Source organism: Microtus pennsylvanicus, chromosome 4 (assembly GCF_037038515.1).
Source record: "Microtus pennsylvanicus isolate mMicPen1 chromosome 4, mMicPen1.hap1, whole genome shotgun sequence".
Classification (NCBI taxonomy): Eukaryota; Metazoa; Chordata; class Mammalia; order Rodentia; family Cricetidae; genus Microtus; species Microtus pennsylvanicus.
This window is the reverse complement of record NC_134582.1, coordinates 3911185-3927816: the sequence shown is the minus strand read 5'-3', so window position 1 is coordinate 3927816 and position 16632 is coordinate 3911185. Positions and strand designations below refer to the sequence as shown.

General features: G+C 45.6%; 1 protein-coding gene across 1 annotated transcript in view; it reads right to left on the bottom strand.

Moving 5' to 3' along the window:
• The window catches only part of Znf407 (zinc finger protein 407), a 370732-nt gene extending 364600 nt beyond the window's left edge, over positions 1 to 6132 (bottom strand). Inside the window, exon 1 of the mRNA XM_075968133.1 lies at positions 6017 to 6132. The gene's annotated coding sequence lies outside the window, so the exon portion shown is untranslated. The remainder of the gene's footprint in view (positions 1 to 6016) is intronic.
• Positions 6133 to 16632: the final 10500 nt, after the last annotated feature.

Sequence of the window (16632 nt, the reverse complement as noted above, 5' to 3'; positions counted from 1 at the left end):
CCTGTTCTCCGCTGAAACCTCTGGTTCTGTAAGTCTATTTATCAATTAAAGCTGTATTATTACAATTTCTGTCTGCATTCATTTTCGCCGATACAGAAGTCAGTTTCCACCTTCCACCTTGTCGAGGCAGTCTCCAGTTTCTGCTTCTGTGCTGTGTATCCCAGGCTGGCTGTGTCCCTCCACACGGCTGAGAGTGCTTACTTGCCCTGACTTCTCACTTGTTCATCAGGCTTTAGCAGCTATCACTTTACCTGCTCTCTCCCTAACCTGTTTCCTATTATTCTGACTTTTGCTGCTTGCTCTTCAAATAGCATTAAACTTTTACCAATAATATGTACTGACACATTCAATTTTGTTAATCTGCCTGATCATTTCTGGGTCTTTTTCATATACCATTATCCAAACTAATAATGACAATAAAACTCATTTTTTCTCTTATGACTTGTATCTTTTGTGATTGACTCAAAAATCTCAAATCATACATACAACTATTGCCCCGAATTACCTTCTAAATGTTTTATAGTTTCACCTTCAATATGTAATCTTTTATTAAGCTGTACATGACTATTGCCAGCTACATAAATTAGACATGCGTCCCATGAACAGCGGGCTCCTATTCGCTGATGCGCACACATACAGCCAGCTGCAATTTTAAGGTGTGAAAGTGGAACAAGCGAACCTGAGAAGGAGCTTGACACCTGGAGCCCTGCTTCTGACTGCTGCACTTCCCAGGGCTCTGCTCAGCTACCCTGACAGCTCCCAGAATGCTCTGCCCTCTTTTAGGGTACCCTGTGCCCTACAATGGCCATCCTCCCTCCTCCTGGGCTCTGCCGCACTTTACTACGCGTCTGATAACAAGACTATACACTGCCTGGGGGCAAAGTGCCTACAATTAGACATCTAAGGACTGAACTGTGGGACGAGTGTTGGCTAAAGTGTCATGAAGTCAGTGGACTGGCCTATGACTCAAAGAGCAGCTATACAGTCACACCGCCTTGGCTAGAAACTAGCTCCACCATTTAAGAGCTGCACAGAGCTGCACAAACTGCGTGCCTACCCTAAACTGAATGCACCATAGTGGATAAAATGTAGGACACGGCTTCAGAGAATGTGCTGGGGACTAAATGAGATTATGAAAAGTTTACACCAACTAAGAGCTCAAAACATTATTGTTATTTTCATGGAATTCTGTTTATTACCTTTATTACTCCTTAGTACCAAATCCTTAGTATTTCAGACACTTCCAATTTTCTGGGGTAAACACAAGGGAGCCAAATTGTTAAAAAAGTAACATTACATCCAGAAAATAGCCACGCACATAAAAGCATTAATGCTCAAAAGGAGAAATGAAACTTCCTGTCGAGAGCTATCCATCCATGCCCACCCTCTCCCCAAGAGTCCTCCTCCAGAGCTACCAGTGGGAAAGTTCTGGATACAATCCTAGGAAGCTGTAAGCTCCTTTATACTTTGATGCTGTCATCAACTGCAGTCTTCTCTGCAGCTACCTCTTGGCTATAGGTAGGTAGTCACAATGGAGAGGGAAACAAGATTGTTGGAACCATAATTTAATTACAGTAGTGAGATAGTATAGTTGGAGAATAATGAAAAGAAAATAAGTCACTTTCCACCAAAAGAAATATTTAATACAGATATAGGTATGTATACATGAGATATGGGTTGTGCTGTATTTGAATCTGGAATGTCCCCAACATGCTCCAGTTCTGAACTCTTGATGCCCAGCTCGTGGTCTTATTGTGATGCTTGTAAAATCTTTATCAAGTAGAACTTATTAGGCAAAAGATGTCCTGCCCCTGACCCCACTTTGTTTTCGCCACAGAAGGGAACAAGGATCCTATTGGGTGGGTATCAGACTAAACACCACTCTTGCTACAGTCTGGCAAACAACCTGTCATTTGTCCATGATCTGAAAAATCTGAGCAAGGCTCAATTCAAAACTAATGGACGAATTTATATCTGGGAAAGAAAATTCCAAGATATCGTAGCATGCTTTTAACCAGATTTACAGTAAGACAAAAAGCAGAGCACAAAGATTTGGAAAAGAGTCAGTATGGCAAAGAGTGGTAAGAACACCTTTCAAGTTGTGGACAAAGCAATACACAGAGAACTGTAATTAGAGAGGTCGGCACTGTTAAAGAGCAGAACAAGGACACTGTGACAAACCAAAGCTTGCCTCCTTGCTAAGACTCTCGGAAGATGGCCTTGCTGGAGGAGTGTGCCACTAGTGTGCCACTGAGCATGGGCTGATGTTTCAGAACCCCGTACCAAGCCAGGTCTTCTCTCTCTCTCTGCCTGGAACTGGAGAACTCGGGTAAGCAACTGTCCCAGCACCTTGCGCTTCCAGCCATGACTGTATACTAACTCTGAAACTACAAGCAAGCCCCTAATTGCTTCTTTTCTTTTACTTAATTTATGTATTTATTTATTTTTAGTTTTTCTGTGTAGCTTTAGAGTCTCTCCTGGAAGCTACTCTGTAGACCAGGCTGACCTCAAACTCACAAAGATCCACATGTCTCTGCTTCCTGGGATTAAAGCTGCCCAGCTAAACGCTTCCTTTGATAAGGTGTCATGGTTTCTCCTCACAGCCAAAGTACAGTAACTAAAACACTATCCCTCCCAAAAATGGGGTTTAAGAGGCCAGGTGGTGGTGGCACACGCCTTTAATCCCAGCACTCGGGAGGCAGAGGCAGGGAGCAATGGTGGTGCACGCCTTTAATCCCAGCACTCGGGAGGAAGAGGCAGGCGGGTCTCTGTGAGTTCGAGGCCAGCCTGGTTTACAAGAGCTAGTGCCAGGACAGGAACCAAAAAAAGCTATGAAGAAACCCTGTTTTGAAAATCAAAAAAAAAAAGAAAAAAGAAAGAAAGAAACCCACACTAAGACAATGGGGATGTTCTATCGGGAACTCACCAAGGCCAGCTGGCCTGGGTCTGAAAAAGCATGGGATAAATTTGGACTAGCTGAACATAGCTGACAATGAGGAAGAATGGGAACTCAAGAACAAGCGCAGTGGGTTTTTGATCCTACTGCACGTACTGGCTTTGGGGGAGCGTAGGCAGTTTGGATGCTCACCTTAGGAGACCTGGATAGAGGTGGGCAGTCCTTGGGCTTCCCACAGGACAGCTCTTGATTGCTCTTCAAGCAGATGAGGGAGGGTGACTTGGTCAGGGGAGGGGGAGGGAAATGGGAGGCGGTGGCAGGGAGGAGGCAGAAATCCTTAATAAATAAATTTAAAAAAAAGAAATTGCAATGACAGTTGCTGCTAAGAGCAGAGGCATTTAGATTCCCTGGACTCTCACGAAGACTACACTGTGTCAAGAGAGCTAAGGGTCCTGCTACCTAGGACTACACGGGACCTGCAACAATAACAAGTAGCACCTCCAATTGCCTTCACTCAAAATGTTCAGATGCTCAAGTACACACCAAAGTGGTAAGCACCAGCCAGCACTTGAAATGCCACTTCTCCTTGCTTAGCCAGTTTTTGAGGGTAAATTAACAGGAGTCCAACAAGCTGACTGGTAATAGTCACATTAAACCTTTTTGCTCTTGAAGTTACCTTCATATTTTAAAAGAATCCAGGGCTGTTTATGAGATGCTGTGACACAGAAAATACACTGTCTCTCTCCACTCCCTAGGAACTAGGTGGTCTGGCCAATCTTACGTCCTACCACTTAGAACTTTAAAAGACACAATGATGGAGATGCAGAGGGGACTCAGGAGTGCATCACAAAGGTGGTAGTTTCTCCAGTCAGTAGCAAAATTCTAAACAGACTACTTACAGGATGTGGCCAAGCTATAACCTAAGTCAGACCCCCAGTCTCTCTCCTGGAACACATTTCTCCAGCCTGCTATGACTCTTCCAGTACATGCCCCTCTGCTTACATCAAAGCCCATTCCTAGCTGACACCCAAGAACCATGAGCAGCAGTGCAATGCCTCGCCCTCAGAGAATACAGGATCAACATGAGACTGTACTGCCATGGCCAGTTACTACCTAGTACTCCACTATCCCGCCCATCAGTTTACTTGCTACAATGACTGGGACAAAGCAGGCAGACAAGAAATGCTTCCTGTATGAACTCTACAACTAGGAGAATGTTAGGCCACCGTGCAGAAACACCCACTAGCACTTATTGCCAAGAGGGTCAAAGTGCCAGGTGGATCTGCACAGCTTAACTCATTCGGGAATTTACAAACTAGGATTCTTTTCACCACCTAATTAGCAAACCTCCCCCCCCCCCGTGTGTATGTATATGTGTGTGGTGCGTTTATTTTTCTTAAGAGAGAAATAAAAAAATTAGCATTCTATTTTACTAGCATTCTCTTCCAGTAAGAAAAGCCTAATTTGGGCCGTGCGGTGGAGGCGCACACCTTTAATCCCAGCACTCGGGAGGCAGAGGTTGGTGGATCTCTGTGAGTTTGAGGCCAGCCTGGTCTACAAGAGCTAGTTCCAGGACAGGCTCCAAAACCACAGAGAAACCCTGTCTCCAAAGACAAAAACAAACAAACAAAAACCCTTTTAAGAGTTTTTCAGGTTTGTAGAAAAGTTGTAGTGGAGCACAAACAGTGGGTATGGTCCCAAAGCAATGTCTCCACTTCCTGTTTGTGCCGGCCATTATTCTAGATTCTGGAAAGCTAACACTTGGCTATTTTAATAAATGTACCTTGTAAGTGCTAAAACAGATCTGCAAATGTAGTGGAAGTTACCTGGTGGGGTTTTTTTAATGTAACCAGTTCTCATCTGCTGTAGCACAGAGCCTGGCTTGTGCCAACAGGAATACGCCTATCTGGAACAAGTACCAAACATTTGAATGTGAACATTGATTTTGCTCAAGTTTATTTTATGGATGTTAGTGAATTTGGAGTAACTTCTATACAAAGTTGTCCTGCTTTATGAATTATAGCGTATGTTCAACAGACAGGAGATCTTCAAATACTTTCTAATCAGTATTTTGTTTCAAGATGGACTAAGATCCCACCAATTAGGTACATACTGTGTGTGACCAGCCCTGTCAAACATAGGCTAAAAAGTCACCATTGGACTTTTACATCCCATTACATAATAAAAAAAAATCGGAGAGAGGGGGGAGGAGGAGAGGAAGAGGGATACAGAGAAAGAGAAGGGGTGTGAGTGTGGAGCAGTGTGTTCACAGAGGCCAACTCCGCCAAGAGGTCCTGTTCGAGAACTCTTCAATATAGACGCTCCACTCAAAACCCAACGCTACCAACAGGGGTCAGCAGCCTCTGCTCCCATTGCTCAGCAGGCTGAGCTGCAGACAGAAGGCAAGCACAGCCGGCGGTGGTCCCGAGGGTGCCGAGTTTAAGTGGGACGAGGCGCGCTGCCCACTGCCAAGCTGACCGGCGTCGACCGCCGCAGGGGCCCGAGTCCCCCGGCAGTCGCGCAGAGCAGGAACCTCCCTTTCCGTCGTGGGCTCCCGGTCGCCGGCATGGCGTAACGGAAGAAGCGCGAGTGGCAGAGGCGGCAGAGGCGGCAGCGGCTTCGGCAAGGCACCCGGGTGCACGGGAGCGGGCTGCGCGGAGCCTCTGCCGGGAAGCCCGTCCCTCGGAGCAGACGCTGGGCAGCCGGGGAAGCGTGCTCCTCCGGGACGGACCGGGGAACGGCCAATCGCGGAGCCGAGGGCGGCGCGGCGGACTCTGAGCACGGCTGTCAGCGCTCCAGCCGAGGGGACACCCGCGCCCTAGGAGCCCGAGAGGGCGCGAGGCCGCCGCGGCCCCGACAGCTGCCACACCGGCCGGAGGTCGCCGGGCAGCGGGACGAGCGCCGCCGACGGGCGAGGGCGTGGGTCCCGGCGTGCGGCGGGGCGGCGTCGGCCCCGGCGGGGAGGGGCGGAGGCGGGGGAGGGGGCGGGAGCGCGGCCGGCCCGCGGGCACCCGACGCCGCGCCGCCCGCTCGGGCCCGCAGGCCGCTGCCCCCGCACCCCGCGCCGACGCCAAACCATCCCCGCCTCCAGACCCCCCGCCCCGTCGGAGAATAACTCACCTGTTTGTCGGGGAAATCGCTCCTGCTCGGCCCTCTGACTGACTCCTCCGGCTCACCGTCTTCCCTCTGGGAGGAAGAGGCGGGACTTCCTGTTTCTCCGTTGAGCTACTTCCGGCGGTTCCCAGGGCGACTGTTCTGGATGGCGCGCAGAGCACCATAACCGAAAAACAGAGATTTTACAACTGCCTGGGTAAAGGCCCAAGTTCGCGTCCTCTTTTTTCCCTTAGATAGCCGTCAGCTCGGCGTGTCGAGTTGTTTTCAGCCTTGCAGTAGTTTCCGGAAGTCCCTAAGACAGAAAACAGGAAGTTCCACCCTCCCTGCTGGAAGGGAAACGGAAAGCCTAGAGAGTCAATCTGTAGGGCAGAAGCTGCGAGGGCTCCGGACGGCTGGGTCTCACCGGGAGGACCGTCTCTTCCCGAGGATGCTCAGCGGGCCGAGCCCAGGCATCACCCCGCGTCCGGTCTCCATCCCTGGAACCCGAGGGCGGTGCCGGGAAGGGCAGGGGCGTGGCCTGCGCAAGGGCCTTGCTCTGCATCGGGTCCCCTAACGGGTCCGTTCAGAGCCGCTGTGCGCGACATTGGGTTACCCCAGACAGTGAAAAAAAGACAATCCATCGACTCCAGAAGGGCGTCTCCCGTGTGTAGACTCAGGGACCCCCGAGTCTAATGGTGCCATGAGGATAATCTAGTTGAATTTTCATTGTGATTCACATATCCACGTGAGGGAATTGCTTCTACTGGAATAGACCGTTTCCAAGATGGTACAACTAGTGAACGTGGAGCATAACTCAAAACTCGAGAGTCAACCTTTTGTAGTCTATAGTGCAGACTCAAATCTCATGGCCAAAATTGGCGTACATGTCTATGCTCTAAGAAAGTACAGTGGACTGGGTAGGATGTGACGTTTCAGTGGCTCCTGGATCTTAAGTAGTTTCCACGTTGCCTATAGTTAGCAGAGTGGGAACAGGAAAGGTACATAAGAAAATAATAAGGAAGGGAGGGGTTGATAGCTGGGTAGGAAGCAGTATTAATCTTCGTTATCCTTATATTCCTCTCCCTTTTACCCCCATAACAAAATACCATCAACCGAACCTATTTAAAGGGATTCTCTGTTTCCGTTCGCGGTTTGAGAGTATTCATTCCTATACTGGGGAAGGAATGGGCAGTGGTTTCCTCAGTGGTATCAAGCTTGTGACTGCTGCTGCTCTCTGGGCAGCTGGGAAACAAACCTCCATCAGGAACCAGAGGTGATTATAAAGGTCAAGACCCCTCCCCTAGTAAGCCATTTCTGCTGCACTGCTCAAAGGTTCCATAGCCTACTCCAAACATCTCCACCAGTCTGGGAAGAGGTGACCCAGCACAGGAGCCTTTAAGGAAAGTTTCAAACTCCAGCCATGATAGGAGTCAGTAATTAAGTTCTCACAAGATAGGATTAAATTCATCTTTATGCCTATGTATTTTTAATATATTCCATCAGAGAGGTAAAATTAAGTCCAGGGACAAAATGACATCTGACATTATCTGACAATTTAAAACTAGAGACATAGTTGTAGCTCAGTATGATAGAGCATGTGTTTGATCCCTACACCACACACAAGACCAAAAAAGAAAGGAAGGGAGGAATAGTACTCGACCCGGCTACAGTGTGACACCTGTCCTCACTACTAGGAGGTCTCAGCTTCCTATAGTGGACATTTTCTGGTAAGAAACTTTGGTGTCAAGCTGAGTGGTAGTGGCACACACCTTTAATCCCAACACTGGGAGGCAGAGGTAGCGGATCTCTGTGAATTCAAGACCAGCCTAGTCTACAAAGCAAGTTCCAAAATAGCTAGGGCTGTTACACAGAGAAACCTTGTCTTGAAAAAACCAAAAGAGCTGGGCAGTGGTGGCACACGCCTTTAATCCCAGCACTCAGGAGGCAGAGGCAGGCGGATCTCTGGGAGTTCGAGGCCAGCCTGGTCTACAAGAGCTAGTTCCGGGACAGGCACCAAAGTTACAGAGAAACCCTGTCTCGAAAAACCAAAAAGAAAAGAAAAGAAAAAGAAAAAAACAAAAGAAAGAAAATATATGTTTTGCCTGCATCATTTGCTACCAACAACTACAATAAAGATATTCTCATTCTTGCAAAGAATGTGACAACATACTTGACCACGGTAACTTCAGTAGGGGCTTACTTTCTATAGTTCTAAAGGGATGACAGTCTTATGACGGGGATGAAAGTAGCATGAGGCTGGTTACACAGTGTCCTCGGTCAGAATCAGAGAGAAATGAATTCTGATCCTGCTTCCTCCTTTATATTCCTCCTGACCCATAGGATGATGCTATCCACACTCAGGCTGGGCCTTCACTCTTTAAACTTTCTTTGATAAACCCTCATAGTCATACCCAGAAGTATGCTTCTATGCTGATTTTAAATGCAGTTAAGATCTCTGTGAGTTTGAGCCTAGCCTAGCCTACAGAGCAAGTTTCAGGACAGGCCCCAAAACTACAGAGAAACCCTGTCTCAAAAAACAAAAATACATACATACATATAAACGCACTTAAGTTCAATGAAGACCACAGCAGCACCTTCACAACATAAAAACAACATTTTAAGTCATAGCGTTATGGCCCTGGCCCCTTCAGTCTCATTTCATTTTATAATGCAAAATTCATCCCTAAAAGTCCCCATAATATTGAGCAATCTCAGCGCTGCTCAAAGTCCAAAGGTTTTACCTACACACACCTTTAATACCAGTATTCAGGCAAAGGCAGGTAGATATCTGTGCGTTTAAGGTCAGCCTGTCCTAATCTGTATAGTTAATTCCAAGTCGGCAAGATCTACACAGTAAGACCCTGTCTCAAAAAAAGGGGGGGGGTCATAATCTCTTCTAAGACTCAAAATACACTTAACTATGAACCTCATATAAATGAAAAAAAAATTGCAGATTTTCAATATACAATGGCAAGGACAGGGTTTCTCTGTGTACCCTTTGCTGTCCTGAAACTTGCCTTATAGACCAGGCTGGCCTTGAATTCACAGAGATCAGCCTGCCTCTACATCCCAAGTGCGGAGATTAAAGGTGTGCACCACCACGGCCCAACTTAGAAAATGTATTCTTAAATGGGAATCTGAGGTGACATATTTATCTGAAACAGAAAATCTCTGGAAAATTTTAGAATTATTTTGCATATGTATGTACACATGTGTGTATGCGCATTCACATCTGTCTACACACATGTGTGCAGGTATATATGTGTATGTGTGAAAGTATACATATATAAGCCCAAGGTTGATATTGGGTGTCTTGTTTTGATTCCTCTCTATACTGAGGCAGAATGACCTTGAAAGTTTTAAAAACATATTACTTTAGTTTTACTTGCTTTGTGTGTAGGAATATTTTTCCTAGATGTATATGCACATTATATACAATCCTGGTGCCTGAGGAGGCTAGAAAGGATCACTGGATCCCCCGAAACTGAAACTGTGATGAGCCACCTTGTGTTTGCTAGGAACTTATCTCTGCCAAGAGCAAAGCGCTCTTCACTACTGAGCCGTTTGTGAGCCTACTACTTGCCGCCATGAATACCACCATGCCATTTATTGTCCACCATTGTTTGACCCAACTTTCTTGTGACGAGTAGGATAAATCACCTACTAGTACAAACAAACCCCTACCTTCTACCAGCCCCAAAGCTTACAATGTCATCAGATAACATCTGAGGCCTAGAGATTTCCCCCACTTTGCCACCTGATGTTTCCACCAATGTATTCAAAAAGTTCATTTATTTATAAATTTGTTGTGTTACCATAAAAACTTCACGAAGATCAAACATGGTGGTGCAATGTGTTTTATCCCAGCACTCAGGAGGCAGCAGCAGAGGCAGGTGGACTTCTCTGCATTCAGGGCCAGCCTGGTCTACATAGCAAGTTCCAGGCTAGCCAGCCCTTACTACTTTGAAACACGATATTTGGGAAAACCTAAATCTGTTTCTTCTGCTCATGGCCACTCACGTTTGGCTTCAGAATGAGCTGTCTCTGGCAGTCTTCATGGGAGATAAAGGAGACCCGCTTTTTCTCTTCCTGTTGACCTAGTGTGTGTTTTTTCTGAGGAGTCTGTGTTCACCCCTGTGGTGGTTTGAGAGAAAATGGCCCCCAAAGATGGTGTGGTCTTGTTGGAGGAAGTGTCACTGTGGGGTGGGTTTTGAGGTCTCCTATTGCTCAAGCTATGCCCAGTGTGGAACACAGTTCACATTCTGTTGCCTGTGGGTCAAGAAGTAGAACTCTCAGCTTCCTCTCCAGCACCATGTCTGTCTGCCTGTCACAATGTTTCCCACCATGATGAAAATGGACTAAACCTCTGAAACTGTAAGTCAGCTCTAATTAAATGTTTTCCTTTATAAGAGTTGTTGTGGCCATGGTGTCTCTTCAGAGCAATAGAAACCCTAAGACACCCACTGATACCAAGGGCAAAGACTGATTGACCAAAGAAATTGTTCCTCCTAAGTCCCGCTTGGTGAACTAAGACATTTATTGGTGTTATAATACTCACAAGGGTCTGGGGAACTCAGCCAGTTCGACCACTAAAAATCCCCACCCACTAAAACTGCATCTCTAGAGAATCCTGGACTGCTAGACTTCCCTTTGCCAGATATGGTGATGCACGCCCTTAATCTGAGTGTTTGAGAGGCAGGGGCAGGCTCTGAATTTCCAGCTAGCCTGGTCTACATAGTTAGACCCTGTCTCAAACGAAACAGACTCCGCAACTTGCAAAACTCAGAGAATAAGTGTCAGGGGAGGGCTCAGCCACAAATGAGACACCTGTATTGTGCCCCTCCCATCAGGGTTCACGGATCCGCACAGAAAAGGGGTGGACAGACTATAGGAGCCAGGGGCTGGGAAGGGCTGGACTGAAACGGTGTCATCCGGACTTGACAGGACCACTGCGCCATGAACGGACAGCATCTGTGGTTGCCTGTGTATGACTACACAAGCCAGTTGTGGTAGCATACACCATAGAATTTGCTGAAGGACGCTCACAAGTTTGAGGCCAGACGGGGCTGTACATTTTGTGGGGCATGGTGGCACACACCTTTAATCCCCTTACTTGGGAGGCAGAGGCAGGCAGATCTCTGAGCTTGAGACCACGCTGGTCCACAGTGCTAGTTCCAGGATAGCCAGAGCTCAGAGTTACAAAGAGAAACTCTGTCTCAGCCTCCCACCCAATAAATAAAACTCCTGCACACAATCAAGCTCACCCCTAACTAAGGCGCCATGGATGACTGCGGCTTCTGAAGAAAGGAGAGCCCGTTCTCTTTAAAGCTCCTAATAGATCCACCACACTGCAGTGGGTGACGTCACGTCCAGGAGTCTGTGGGCAGCACACAGATATACTTACGTGTTATTAAACAAAGCAGACGTGAAGTTGAGGGAGTGGGGAGGTGGAAGTAGATCTGGGAGGAGTGGAAGGAAGAATAAGGGATGAATATGATTAAAACACAATATATGAAATTCAAGAATTGATTTTAAAAAAACATCATTTTTAAAAAGTGTCTTCTCCATGCAATTGATCACCACTTATATTGTTGTGCCTGCATCACACAGAACCTGCAAAGACCTCCACAGAGCTAGTATCCGATGCAAACACATTGGGGTTTACTCAAGCTACCTTGGACCGTAATCCAACACACTGATGGCCCTGAGCCATCAGAGTAAGGGATTTTGATTTTTGTTTTGTTTTGTTTTGTTTTTTGATTTTTAAGCAGGGATCCTCTGTGTATCTCTGTCTGTCCTGGAACTCACTTTATAGATCAGGCCGGCCTTGAACTCACAGAGGTCTGCCTGCCTCTACAACTCTGGGGGCTGGGATTAAAGGCACATGACTCCCAAACCCTGGGATTAAAGGTGTGAACCATCACCACCTGGATCTGTTTCTAGATCAATCTTGTATAGCCTAGGATAGCCTTGAACTCACAGAGATCTGTCTGCCTCAGTATCTTAACGTGTGTGCCACTACCCCTTGGCCTGTATGACTAGTGTGGCTGCTTTGTCCTCTGAACTTCAAGCAAGCTTTATTTATTAAAACACAAATAATATACCACTTAAATATCCTTCAGAAGGGGCCTCAAGTGTTTTCTCCCCCCCCCTCCGTATAGGAATTATTTAAAGTGTGTGTGTGTGTGTGTGTGTGTGTCCGCCTGCACATGTACCATATTTAAAGTGTGTGTGTGTGTCCACCTGCACATGCACCATAGTTCATGTACGGGAAAGTCAGAGGACAATATGTGGAAGTTGGCACTCTCCTTCCACCATGTGGGTCCAGGGGATCAGACTCAGGCTACTAAAATCACCAGCAGGCACCTTTCCCTGCCAGCCATCTTAGCAGCCCCTGCAGGAAGTCTGCTAAGCCTCATTTAGATGACCACAACTACTCTCACTGAAGACAGCAATAGTAAAGCCCAACCAGAAGGACCCATGGTAGGGCCACATGTTCATTCTGTTCCTTCTGTCCCATAACAAGCTCTGAAGGGCTTTGGTGGTTTGTATTGTTTTAACGGGCGGTCTTAGTGTTTTCACTTTGTGCTTTGTTTCTCTGGCCATGCTGAACGTGACAAGTCTCACCTGTTTCCCCCATCCGTCCCTAGAGGGATCAAACCTGACTTACCCAGTGATGTAGGTAGAGCATACAGAACCCAGTATTTCCCTGGGAGGCTCCCCTTTCCAGAAACTTGCATCCCTATTTTTACCTGCTGAAGTACCCCAGATCTCTGCCTTCTGGTTCTGAAAGTGAGGGTGTAGATAGACTTTAAATAGCACCACTTATTTGACAATAATAACTCACAGTTCAAGAGAGAGGTTGGTCATTCCTCATGACTAATTCCACGGTGTCATCTAACATTCTAGTTCTCTGTCACATTTTTGTTATTACGTGCAATGCCTACTTACAATAACAGTGTGAATATGTATGTTAAACACCCACACTAGAATTTTAAATCTTAGCTCTTTCTGAATGCTGTTTTGGTGGATTTCAATGTGGGAGGTGAGATAATTTAAAACTTCATATTTTTACTACAGTGAAAGGCATAATTTCTCTGACATGTTTTTTTTCATCTAGAATAAGGAATTACACTAGAATAGTGTTTTAAAATAAGATTTGTCGACACAATGGCATTTTTTTCTCTTCACTTCTACCCAAACTAAAATAGTTCAAGAACATTTATTTACTTACCATAACTGTTAAAAAATTATAGTCATTATATCTACCATCACTGTTCTTGTAAATCGCAGTGTGGAAAGAATACACCATTTCATCCCCGAAGAAAAACTTGTGTTCCCGCCTTGTGCTTTACCCCATCGGTAAAGCTTTGGACACTGAGCAAAGTACAAAACACACCCAATTCCGGCTTCCTCCCGGGATCTCCCTTCATCATTCGGTCTTCCTTGGTGAGGAATCTTGAGTGTGAATATAAGTGTGCAGACTCCATCAATGAAAGGGCAAAACAAACGGTGGAAGCCTTTAGCCCACAGCTTGTGTTTTCAGTCATGGGAGGCAGTGATATTACAAACCAACAAGTTAGACTGCATCTAGGCACAGGTGTATTTACAGGGAAACAAGAGTTTCACATGGTTGTGCATAAGCAAGATCTAAAACATTAGTGAATTCATTAGCTATTACACATCCAGAGTAGTCAAACTTAAATTGAAAAAAATGTATTTTAAAAATTTAACATTTGGATCTGGAGAGGCGGTTCAGTGACGAAGCGCACTTGCTTCTCTTGCAAAGAAGTTCAATTCCCAGCACCCACAGGCAACTCAATTCACTTATAGTTCCAGCTCCAGGGGTTCTGATGACCTCTTCTGGCCTTCACAGGCACCTGTACATGTGTTCATGAATCAACAAGACACTCATACAAATAAAAATAAGTCTTTAAAATATATATTTTACTACCAGACTAGTGTCGTGTCCTGTTTACTCAAATGGCATTAGATAGTCCTTTATTCTGCCCTATAACAGAGTTTGTTTGGGGCATTGCCTGTAGGTGAGACCATGTGCTCACATAACTGAGAAGCTAGATAGCACAGCATGGGTCTCACGCTGTGAGTCTTTCTTCTTTCACATTTAAGAAATCCAGTGGGCTCTGATTCTGGGTCAGGTGCTGTGTGTGGACAAGGATGGAGACAGACAACAGGACAGTAGCCAATCAGATATTACTCAAATAAATCTAGGAGCGACTCCTCTGTCCATTGCTTCGTTAATTGTAAAATCTGCCCATTTTAAAAGATTGGCATTCGATTGAAAAGTGCTTAGAGCATTGTGACCCTTGTGTCTCAGGGGTCTTGTCTACACAGGTACTCTGTGGCCTCTGAGTTAAAGAACAACTTCTGTTAGGTGATTGTTTCCTTTGAGTAGGACAAGATCACTGTCATCTTAAATCAGAGTCACTTGTAGATAAGACCTGTAAATATTCCTGCAGAGAAGGTGGAGACATGAGGATCTTTGGCACTTGCTAGTCGGTCGGTCTAGCTAAATTTTGGGGTTCCAAGTTCAGGAGAAAACCCTGTCTCAAAATATAAAGTAGAGAACAATTCAGGAAGAAAACCCCCACATCAACCTCTGACCTGTGCAAGAATGCACATAGATGTGCTCACATATGTGTGTAGAGATAAACACACAATTACAACTGGACCGATGATGTGCACACATATGTGTGTAGAGATAAACACACAATTACAACTGTACCGATGATGTGCACACATATGTATGTAGAGATAAACACACAATGACAACTGGACCGATGATGTGCACACATATGTGTGTAGAGATAAACACACAATTACAACTGTACCGATGATGTGCACACATATGTATGTAGAGATAAACACACAATGACAACTGGACCGATGATGGCTCAGCAGGTAAAAATGCTAGCTGCCAAGCCTGATGAGCTGAGTTTGACCCCCCAAATCCACATAGATGGAAAGAGCTGACTCCCACGAGTTGGCGTGCAGTGGCGTTCATGTGCAAGCACACACTGAGCTGTTATCTGAAAAATAATGGGGGGAAGAGCACTATCCAGCCCCCAGGGTCAGTGTGAGTATGAAACCCAAACATTCCAAGTTCTTACTTTCCTCCAGAGCATCAGTGCCCAGTTGGTACTCAGAGCCCTAGACGTCACAATACAGAGATATTAATATACTCCATCTATCAGCTAAGCATGGTTTGTTGCCCTCTCATGATACAGTCAGGCTGTGCCTGATGGATATTGTGGTGGTTTGGGTGAGAATGGCCTCCCTAGGCTCATATATTTGCATGATTGATCCCAGTTGAAGAACTGTTTGGAAGGATTAGGAGGTGTGGCCTCGTCGGAGGAGGAGTGTCACTGGAGGTGGGGCATGAGGTTTCAAAAGTCCATACCAGCCCCCATCTCTTTCTGCCTGTCTGCAGATTAGACTTCGCTCTCAATTCCTTCTTCAGTACCATGCCTGCACCGTACATGCTACCATATCCCCCACTGTGAATCTGCAGGGGGGAAATTAAATGAATATATTTTTGTTTCGTCTCTCACTAAACCTAGAGCTCACTGTCTGGTGAGACTAGCTGGCAGTGAGCTCCTGGAATCTGAGTGTTTGTCTCCTCCAGTGCTGGAGTTACAAATGTTGGCCACTGCACCTATCTATGTTGCGGGTGTGGGAAAGCCAAGCCCAGGGCGCTATGCTCATGCAGCGGGCATGTTACCTAGTGAGTCATCTTCTCAGCCACGCAGACTGATCCAGCAAATTTGAAAAGTGGCATTTCAATAACGAGCAGATGAAAAAAAGATGAAGCATTTAAAAAATAAGCCTTCAAATTATTTCCTATTAAAATGATATAAATAATGAATTCATAAAGACTGGTTTATATATATATACTGAACTGTAAAAAAATTAACTTTTTGTAGTGTTTACACTATCAAATCCAATCAAGACAAACAAGATGGTACTAAAATGATTTTAAAAATGCAATTTAGCCAAGGTTTTTAAATTGAGACTGTCTTGTTGATGTCAGGGTTGATTAGTTTTCCATCTAACACTGGTGCTATTAAAAGCTTTGAGCAATTCAGATATAATCATTGAGTAAAATTTCAATGGGGTAAGAGAAATGCTATCTGGGTGAATTCTGCTGGTAGAATGGTGTGTGCAGGGAGGGAGACTTTATTGATGGGGTCAGAAGATGGAGGAGGCAGAAGAGCTGAGCAAGTGTCATCAATCATGGCAAAGGGGAAGAAGTTTGGAATTAAAGAAAAACTCATCTTTGCACAAAGATTCCAAATCATATATGGGTATGAATATTGATCATTTCAGTTTCAGCATGTTCAGGAAACTGGAGGAAAAGAAAAGAAAGGGGAGACAGGAAGTTAATACAGTGGCATGCCCTGATAATTCCCCTAAAAATGAATCCACAGAGGAATCACTGTAGCTAGTAGCGGAAACTACTACTTTCCTTATTAAGGGAACAAAGGCAAATGTGATTCAATCCCTGAGATCTTGGGTAGAAGATTGGGCACCACAGTTGTGCAGGGCCTGCCGAGCAAACTGGAAGACTGAGCCAAGAGAACTGCGAGCAAGAATCTAATTGGCTGAAGAGGTGTCCCACTTGT